General features: G+C 36.2%; 1 pseudogene; it reads left to right on the forward strand.

The window, feature by feature from the left end:
* The first annotated feature begins 2,876 nt into the window (after positions 1–2,876).
* Positions 2,877–3,422, forward strand: LOC147614745 (uncharacterized; annotated as a pseudogene).
* The last annotated feature ends 7,553 nt before the right edge of the window (positions 3,423–10,975 follow it).

Below are 10,975 nucleotides of genomic sequence, written 5' to 3' on the forward strand. Positions count from 1 at the left end.
GGAGTCATTGAAGGTTGCTGTTCCACGTATTGATATGACTGAGAATGGATTAAAGACAGCACTTAGTAACAGGTTCAAGAAGGTAGAAGACCCCGACAAGGTTTGGCATGAGGTGCAAGCTCTGACACAAGGTGAGTTGGAATCAATTGATGATTATGTGAAGAAATTCTCTTTGCTGTGGGAAAATTTATGTAGGGCTTTAGGGGAAGACCAGGTACCTCCTGACATGATGAAGAAAAACAAGTTTGTAGCCGGGCTTAAGAGGAGTATTCGCTGGAAGGTGGAATTAAAGAAGCCCAGGTCTTATGAGGATGCGGTGGAAATTGCCAAATCCACCATCTGCTCCTTCTCTCCTCGTCGCCCAGCTCCAAAGGCGGCCCTTCTCCTTCCTGTCGCCTGAGCAAAGAAATGGATTTACCTAAGTTCCAATAGTGTTTCTTTACTAGAGATACTAGGGCACCAATCCTCCTACAAGACTTTTTGTTGTCTCCATTGTAACCCCTACTCTGGATAACCCAGTCTTTCACAATCCAAATCCTTGCATCGCCAAACACATAGACAACAAACAAAACTTTAAAAAAGCAATCTTCCTCAAAGCTGCTACACAAAGGGCCCCTTTGGCTCTCATACACACCACACAACCAACCAACCAACCAACCTACAACCCACCAAAAACCTACAACCCCATAAACAATTCACCAAAGGAACCCTTGTGCCCTCAATGCTTCTTCCTTATATCCTATTGCAAACCCCAGCTTCCATGCATCATTGCATGAATCCTTGGCAACTACCCTGCACCTCCAGCTATCCATGTAGCAATTCTCAACTTCACTACTTGACAACATCTGCTAACAGCTGGCTGATTTATAACAGGTGGCCATGCAAGAACTCTTATTCTCTAAGGTTTTACAAATACTCGGCAATTTATTTTCATTCATGGGGTTTGTGATAGGCACCTCTATTGGGCATATTGTCTTGAGCACAAAAAAACCTATCATAGTTTGTAGACCCCCCCCCTTGGTTAGAGCATTCATGCTCAACCAATTATTCTAGAAAAAACTATTGAAACCTACATCACATCAAGTTAATCTTCCACCTGGATCAAACACAAAACAAGGATACAAGCCATGCAACCCACCATTAACATTATCCTCCCCTCTTAGATCAAATGGCCCATACATATCATTATATACAGTTTGGTTCTCATTTGTGTGGACTTGATCATCCAGAACATGCATGTGAGCCTGGTTTTCTTCATATAACCACATTATGGAAGGCAAAAGGTCACCAGTACATCATCCAAAAAACCACAGCCAAATTATTATGGAAGTCCAAAACGCTATCCCTAATCATCCATGGCACAAGATGTAAGATGCTAAGATCAAGGTTATCCTGCACATCAATCTCCACAAGCTCTTCAGACACTCCTTCCATCTCCATTTTCTCAGCATTCTCCAAACCAATAGTGTAAAGACCAGGATTTACAAATCCCTCCAATGAATCATCCAAAATATCTAACAATTCCTCATCATCCTCTAGCTCATTTCCATGGTTAGAAGACTCTTCACACCTATGTCTCAACAACATCCAACACCTCCTAAGAATCCTCAGAACCAACTTCTTGGGGTACATAAGAAGCAAAAACCTACTTGTTACCCATACCAATACATGCAAAGTCCATCAAAGCCTCATCCAAAATTGCATCTAGCTCAAACATCAAACCCATCATCAACATTTTGCACTGGATCTACCATATCTTCATCACACAAAATCCTTCTCTTAATCTCGGGAGACTCGTCTGATACTGTATCAATGTGCTACAAGTCTCTCTTCCCACATGAATGAAGGTCTCTCTTCCTATAGTCTCTTGCTTACTCTAAGAAGTAGTGTAAGCACCACATCACATGTCTTCAACACTACTGAAAAGCACTTTATCACTCTGCTAGTAGAAAGTACTAAAAAATGGTCTTCATGTTGAAGGAAAAGTACTACTAAAAAGTATAACAATATTGAAGAGTACTACAACACTACTGAAGTCCTTAAAAGTACTACAATAATGGTGCAAATTGAAGAAATGGTTAGCAACTCAATTCAATAGTACTTTATCATTGCTAGAAGCATTATTATGCAAGTATGGAACTTTACACTTGCTTACTCTGAGAAGTAGCATAAGCACCACATGACATGTCTTTAACACTACTGAAAAGCACTTCATCACTACTAGAAAGTACTAAAAAATATCTTCAAGCTGTAGGAAAAGTACTGCTGAAAGGTACAACACTATTAAAGAGTACTGCAACACTACTGAAGTCCTTGAAAGTACTACAACAATGGTGCAAGTTGAATAAATGGCTAGAAACTCAATTCAGTAGTACTTTATCATTGCTAGAGGCATCATCATGCAGGTCTGAAACTTTACTCTGAGAAGTAGCGTAATCACCACGCGACAGTTCTTCAGCACTAAAGTTGAAAAACACTTCATCATCACTGCTAGAAAGTACTACAAAATGGTGAGAAAATGGTCTTCGTGTTGTAGGAAAAGTACTGCTGAAAAGTAGAACACTACAAAAAAGTACTACAACACTACTGAAGTTCTTGAAAGTACTATAACAATGGTGCAAATTGAAGAAATGGCTAGCAGCTCATCATTGCTAGAAGCATCATCATGTAGGTATGAAACTTTATACTTGCTTACTCTGAGAAGCAACCTAATCACCACACGATCCAATTCTTCAGCACTACTGAAAAGTACTTCATCACTGCTAGAAAGTACTAAAAAATGGTCTTCATGTTGCAGGAAAAGTACTGCTGAAAAGTACAACAATACTAGAAAGCACAAGACTATTGAAGTCCTTGAAAGTACTACAATAATAGTACAAATTGAAGAAATGGCTAGCAGCTCAATATCCTTGAATATAGAAGCTAAAATTGAAGCTAATATGAATAGTAGAAAATCAATAATACTGGGCTCTTCAAAAGAAAAAGCAACGAGCAAGAATGATGAACATGGTGACTGAAAGCAAAACTATGGTGGTAGATGAACGAAAGAAATGGAAGATATGCCAATCTATGGTATAACACTTTGATAAATTAACAATGGGGATGGATGCAAGTACTACAAAGGAAATCTTTTAGCAACTTCTTTGACATCCTTGTTTCAAGAACATGCAGTCTAGCCAAAAATCAAAGAAATTAGAATCAGCTATTCTAAGATGAGGATTTCGTGAAGAAATCAGCTCTCTTGATGTTGGAGAATTCCACAAGCTACCAAGCTTATGGGGATCCACAAAACAAATTTATATTCAGCCAAGCATTAGTCAATAGTGGGGGCAAACGAAGCTGATGGATCATTGCCTATATCCACATGTCACAGACATGGCTATAGCGGAAAACCCACATCACTCAAGATGTCAAAGACATAGCATTTCAATTCTAGATGGATGAGACAAGGGTGTCTCCCAACAAAAAAGATGTGTGTAGTAAAAGACTAGCTAGATGTTCATATGTGAAACATACAATCCATCTTCTTGAGGAGCCTCAGGTGAGTCATGGGTAATTTAAAAGCTTATTTAAATTAGTCTAGATATTGGTTGGTATATCTAACACATTATAACTTAATTCTAGGTTGAACTTTATTCAAGTTTCAAGGGAAAATACCAAGATATTCAAATTTTATGTCGTCGTTTCGAGTCTTTGAAACCCTTATTTGTCTGAAAACTGAGGGATCCCTACACATGTTGCTGTATTGTGCATGTATAGATGATTTTTTTGAATAAGGCAGTAAATCACATACGAACTTAGAATTTGCAATCCATGGGCTTTTTTGCACTTGCAACTTCACTATAAGCCTTCAATTTGATGGAAATGCCAACAATGGATGCCTTGCATCAAAAAAATACAAGTAAGAGTAGCACATCTCTTTGGGACTCTATACTCTACCCAATGCCTCCAAGAAGTAGCTTCCATAGGTAAAAATGCATAATGGGAACATGTGATGTATGTGGTGTAAGGAAAATGCAAATCTATCCAAGAGAAGTTGATGAGCAGAGTATGCAGATATTTGTTAAGGTCTTTGAAAATATAGTGGATATTGCTGGATCAAAAAATGCAGGCAGGAAGAGCACTATCAAAGACATTGATACCTAGAGATCTTCTGTAGGTGTACCAAGACCACTTGAGAAAGTTCATCATTCATATTTCATATTCAGGTGGCAAGCCCATAAGTTACAAGACTTCATCTCTCAATTTCATATTCAGGTGGCAAGCCCATCATTCATATTTCATATTCAGGTGGCAAGCCCATAAGTTACAAGACTTCATCTCTCAATTTCCAGATGATGTCGTTGTCTTGGTAGACTTCACGGGGGAGAACTACTACTTCAAAGAGCAAAAAAAAAATGAATCAATGCATTGGTTCACTAAGCAGGTCACTATTTTTGTGCAGATTATGTATTTTTGCATCGTATCAAGTGTAATAAAGAAGACCATTCATTTCTTTATCTCAAATGATAAACAACATGACACCTTATTTGTGCAACATTGCTTCCTCTTACATGCTCAATGTGGTTGAAAGATGAAGGGTTGACATTTAAGAAACATTGGGTATGGTCAAATGGTGCAGCTTCGTAGTTTAAAGCAAAGGGACCATTTTACTATGTTGCTAGATATTGACATCTCACGGGTATGGAGATGACTTGGAATTTCTTTTGTTCAAGACATGGAAAGGGGAAACACGATGAGGCTGGGGCAGTTATTAAAAGGGCTCTAACTCATTAGTAGTTGAAGACAAACAGCGTGCCCTTGACTTGTGCAACTAAAGCTGTTGCTTTTGTAAGAACGCATCTTACTAGTGGAGCAACTGCTATTTATGACAACAAGCAAAAGAGGAAAGTGAGTAGGGTCTTTTGAGAAGTTAAGCAAGGTGATGTTCAGAGAACCCTTCAATGGGATTGCAAGACATTGAAGGGCTCAAGAGCAATGTATTGTGTGAATGGATATTCGGAGACTAACACTTGTGTATTACGCACAAAAAGGCTATCCTGCTTTTGTTTTCCTTGTAGGCAATACCACACTTTGGAGCCAATTGATAATGATTCCTAGCAAGATGGCTTTTCAGATGATGAGGAGGAGTTCCATAGCGCCACTTATGCAGGCCATTATGACACCTTAAACGATGCTCTTTCAGTGGTGGGAGACAATTTTGTTGTCCCTCTCCTGAGAGAATAACAAAGAGGTTGTTGACTTCTACATTCTCAAGTGTGTAGCAGCTAAGGAGTTGACAACTAAGGAACAAAATGATGCATGAGGTAACAAGATTTAAAAAAATACTTTTATGGTCAAGGGCCTTTGGTACAAAGCCTAAGAGCAGATTTGTATGAGCTATGGGGATAACAAGCCAATATTTTTCATATATTTACATTTTATTAGGGCTATAAAGTTTCCAATGGAACCTGTTTTATATGGTCCAGGAAAGGTGTTTCAACTTTCCTTTGAAATCCATGAGGAAATATACAATAGCATGCACTTTGAATTATATATCAAATATGTCATGTACTTTCCGGTTTTCTATACCTACACGATCATGCTTTTGAGTTTAAAAACATTTGGTTTATGATACATGCTTCTTAAGAATACCTCTTTCTAGTGGTATTAGACCACTTTTCAGTGGTTGAAAAGTTGTGTACTACCACTGAAAAGTGGTGTAATACCATTGACAAGTGCTGATACACTTAAAAAAAAGTGCTAGTAAGAAGATGCTTCAAGTTAAAACCATGTAGTGAATGATGATGCTTCTTAAGTATACCACTTTTCAATGGTAGAAAAGTGGTATACTACCTCTAAAATAAGTGCTAGTAAGAAGATGCTTCTATGTCAAAAACCATATAGTGTATGATGATGTGTAGAGAGATTACATGTGGTGTATGATGAAGCATAGAGACTGAAACTTAGAGGTTACCCCAATCACATATAGATATCAGTGGTATGCCAAAAAATCCCATCTTGAATACACAGTGTAAAAAAGATCTTCTTTAATATTAAATAAGTATACATTGTCACTCATCTCGAACTTCTGTGTAGAAATTAAAATCCTGTCTTGAATACACAGTGTAAAAAATATCTTCTTTAATATTAAATAAGTATACATTGTCACTCATCTCGAACTTCTGTGTAGAAATTAAAACATAATCTTGAAATATTGTCCTCAAGATTGTTGATAGGAAATTTTCTAATATAATCGAGGAATTCATGATCTACTTCCCATCCACACAACCATGGCAACAGTGTTTTCATAAGATAATGTGGGTCATGTTTCTCATCATGTGGATCAAAGGTAGGTGGACATATAAAATTGTCCCACTGATTTCACAGATTTTTGTAGAAGCGGCAATCATCTACTAACAATGTCCTTAATGAGTCATATTCAGGGAATTGTTTCCAAACTATGGACAAGTTCTTTAAAAAAAGGCTTATCGGACACATCCTTTGGAGCTTGTACAATTTCTTCAAAACATCTCCACTTTTCACATTGCTTGTCACAATAGATGGCGTTGAAGTAACAGTGCCCCATGTTCCACACTTCTGGCCAACATGATTGAAAGATAAGCTTAATGTTGTGATATGCACAACTACTCCAAATCATAATATCTGCCAATTGCCTGACATTCCAGAGAAATTATTCCACATATTCTCGAAGAAAGCACCACTGTTGATTGCTGAGACTCTTAATCAAGATTCGTGGTGACACCAGAGGCTGTGGACTATTTGGTCCCCAAACCTGCTTTCACGAGCAATCCATTTAGGTCTAGGACAACCAGCTTCTTGATCTTGACATAACTGGGTACATCGTTATCCATTCGGGGTCATCTGACGATATCTCCTCAATAGGTTCATTAGGCTCCTCAGCAGGTTCATTAGGTTCATCATGTAATTCATGTGTAACCTCCTTAGGTGGTTTTTAAACTACCAGGACATTGCACTTCAAATATAACACCAATAAAGATATCCAAAGATACTATTTGAATTAAACAAACATATTAAAACATAGTGTTTAAATTAAACAAACATATTAAAACATTTCTACCTTCAAGGATGCCAATTTCCATCTCCATAATCTCTTCAACTTCTATCTTCTTGTCATACCACTTGGGTATCGGTATGTTCTCATTATCTCTCTCATTGTTGCTAGCACTTTCATATATTGTAATCTCTTCAATAGCTAGAGGAAAAAAAAACACTCTCTTATAATATATCGGCCAATAACTTAAAAAAACTCTTACAGCACATTACATCAACAAGAAAAATGATGTTTCATTATCATTGAGAAATTATAGCACATTACATAGCCTTTTATCCTGGACTACAAGCAAGGCTATTTAGCACTTTCCAGGTTACAAGACAGCTAAACAAGTTTCTTGCGGCATCTTGGTTTGGGGGGTTTACAGTCAGGTGGTTGCTTTTGAGTTTTTTTCCTAGCAGATGTTGCCTCTTTGTTCTTTTTACCTACAGATATAGGCTCTTGATCGCTGACAACCTTCATTTTCTTCTTGGGTGTCACACACTCCTTGAGCCTCACATCTTTTCTTTTCTTCTTCCTAGTGGCAACTCCGGCATGGACTAAATCTATTACTCCTTCTACAACAGCATCCACGTCTAGGCTATCTGACAACTCTTTGCGCTTTTCTGTGCCAAATCAACTGGCACTTCCATAGCTCACAACTGTGGTAGAACTAACTGGCACTTCCATAGAATCGATTTTTATAAAAATACTCTTCTTCCATTAATCTAATTTTGGGTAAATATCGATCTGGTGATTTATCCACCTGAAATATCTAAGAATATTCTTTCTACCTATTTAATTATAAACCCTAAGTTTATGGTGAAAATTCCTCTTTTGTCACCAAAATTTAATTTAAACCTTTCTCTACTTAAAATACCATCAAAATTCTTATTTTAAATTAAATAAAAATATCAATTGTTTGAATATGTTTAAAATTTCTCTTTTTGCATTTAAATGATTGAATTCCAAAGGTCATGGGAATTCCTCTTTTATCATAAAATAAATTTATCTAAAATTTCTCCTTTTTAAATTAAATAAAAATATCCATTATTTCAAATACGCTAAAAATTCCTCTTTTACCATTTAATTAATTGGATCTCAATTATCATGGGAATTCCTCTTTTTGCATAAAAATAAATTTACCAAAAACTCCTCTTTTCTCTTTAATTAAATATTTATGCATAAATACTAAAATTTATTTCACATGAATATGATGAAAATCATTCTTTTTGCATAGGATGTCCAATCCTAGAATATGGTAGGAAGTCCTCTTTTAGCATTATGCATAAAAATAAGATATGTATTATTTTATGAAAATTTTACCATAGCTTCGCTGCTTTTACTGATAATTTTTAATTTTTTTTAAAAGAATAAAACATTGTAATGCAAATATGATAGAATATCTATTCTTAAACCTAAATCTAAACTATGAATTTAAATCATAATTTTAATCATAATCATAAACTTAATTATGATTATTCTACTAGATTAAGCTATTTCCATTATTCATCTTTTTCCAAATTGATAGGATTATCTCTTTCCCATTTAGAATCAATTAAAGTAGTTTTTAACTACTTATAAATAATCTAAAAGAATTAACCATTATTTTGTTAACATAAAAGCATAAAAATACCATTATCTTATTCTCTAGTTTAACAAGCTTAGAGTTTGGTTTTGAATTAAGAATTTATCAATGAGAAGCATTCTTTTGCTAAAGAATTAGCCATAGGAATGACTATTCTTTTTGAGAGAGAGAGAGAGATACATAAGAAAGCATTCTAATTAAGCATAAAGATTGACTTTTTCTTGATTACACATTAAAGTTCTTAGGGAAAGCTTGATTTGAATTTAAAACAACCAATTAGAAACTTCTCAAGCTTGAGAGGGGTTGAGAAGAGAAGTCATTTGAGAAAATTTAACAAAAAACCATAAAATTCATTCTTACCTCAAAGATTAGCTTGCTTCCTTTTCTAGAAGTGAAGCCCCCAACCAATCAATTGGTTTAGCAAGTGGAGAAGAGAGCTCCAAGAGTTTTTGAAGAGAGAGAGAGAAGCTCCAAGCTCCCCAAAAGTAGAGGATTTTTAAGGGATAATAGAAAATATGATTATTTTAATGTAATACTGGCATGGTATAGCTCACAGATGAGAATACAAAAGAATGAGGGTCTATTTATAGGTGAGGGAGGCCACTAATTGAGTCCAATTGGGTTCTAGAATTTTCCAGCCTCAGTTTGACTGAATTTGGACAAGATTTGGACCAGTTTGGCTCCCTTTTTGATCCAGTTTGATCGAAGAGAGAGGAGACATAAAAATATCACAATTGTTTTGAATTAAAAAACCCTCCCACACATGTGAAGGAGGCACCTACCTCAAAGGTCCCCCTTTACTTATTACCAAGGTGTCAAAAATTCATCATTTCTCTAAAATATCTATTTTTTTTAGTAATATCTCTTAATTTTTAACTAATAAACCTTGTACTCGGTCAACTCTTCATCTTATGTGAGCATTTACTCATTTTTGGGTATTTTATTTTATTCATTGGATTTATCTCATTCCAACACTTGTATTAATTCTATTGGCCCATAGAAACCTTAATTAGACCATAATCTAGAAATTTCTGAAAATCTAGACCCTTAGGCTAAGGTCCCTTATATCATTTTTAATTGATTCCTAATGCACATTGGAGAATTTATTTTGAACTTTTATTTTAGGAAAATTTATTTTAGATATTAGGAGAATTTTTATATCAAAAAATATCTCAATATTGCATTACCTCTCTCTAGAATTTTTCTTCTCTCTAGGCAAAAACAAGGAAAAATAATATTTTCTTGCATTCTGAAATAGGGAATGATTACAGGGGATTGAGGTAGGGATTGAGGTAAAAGCTTATTCATTATTCAGGTTGAGGAGGAATCTTACAATAAGGGTAAGGAAGGAAGGGTGAAAGAGTTGTCTGAAATCTCGACCTCCTCCTCTCTAGCAGATGGCTCGGCAATAACTATCTGAGCCTTGAAAACAGTAACATCTAATGTAGTACTAGATTTTATTCTATCATCGACTTGAATAGGCTCCTCCAAATTTGCAGACTCCCCCTCCTCTAGCTCACCTGGGACAAGTAAAAAATGTTTCTTTTTATCTGCAATATCATTATATAAGTCTTGGGCATTTTTGGGCATTGTTTGGGATGGCAAGATTGCTCAAATCAAACCATATTCTACCTCTTATCTTGCCCATATATCTTTTGATGATGTCCATGAGCATTGGGATTAACAAATACACATGACATACCCTCCTGCTAAGCTTGGAGAACTGGGAAATGCTGCCATGGATGTTTCCATTGCTTTAAAAAGCTTAAAAAACTCTTTTTGAATTTGTGCTATCATGCTTCTAATTGAAGTTGTTTTTCTTTAAACCTTGCAAGCCATGCTTCTTTTCATGTCGGATCTTCTCAACAAAGCCTCTCCTCCTTGCAAGCCATGCTTCTTCTTCGTGTCGGATCTTCTCAACAAAGCCTCTCCTCCTTGCCGATGTCTTTCCTTCATGTACTCAAGGATTTCCATTAGGGATAAAAGTGAGAGAGTGTCCAAAAGCTGTCGGATCTTCTCAACAAAGCCTCTCCTCCTTGCAAGCCATGCTTCTTCTTCGTGTCGGATCTTCTCAACTAAGCCTCTCCTCCTTGCCGATGTCTTTCCTTCATGTACTCAAGGATTTCCATTAGGGATAAAAGTGAGAGAGTGTCCAAAAGTACTCTCTTCCTACCTAGGTTAGACCTAGCAAGCTTAGCCTAGACAAAAAAAGTAGTGTGTGGTTTGTCCTCATTCGTCGTCAATCCAAGGTCAACATGGTCACAAAGACTAGGACAAAAAAGAGGAAAGAAGAGGCTTGTTATGAGACTCAAATTATGAGGACTAAGGATAGC

Source organism: Cibotium barometz, chromosome 41 (genome assembly GCF_041138505.1).
Source record: "Cibotium barometz isolate CiBa-2024 chromosome 41, ASM4113850v1, whole genome shotgun sequence".
NCBI classification, from domain to species: Eukaryota; Viridiplantae; Streptophyta; class Polypodiopsida; order Cyatheales; family Cibotiaceae; genus Cibotium; species Cibotium barometz.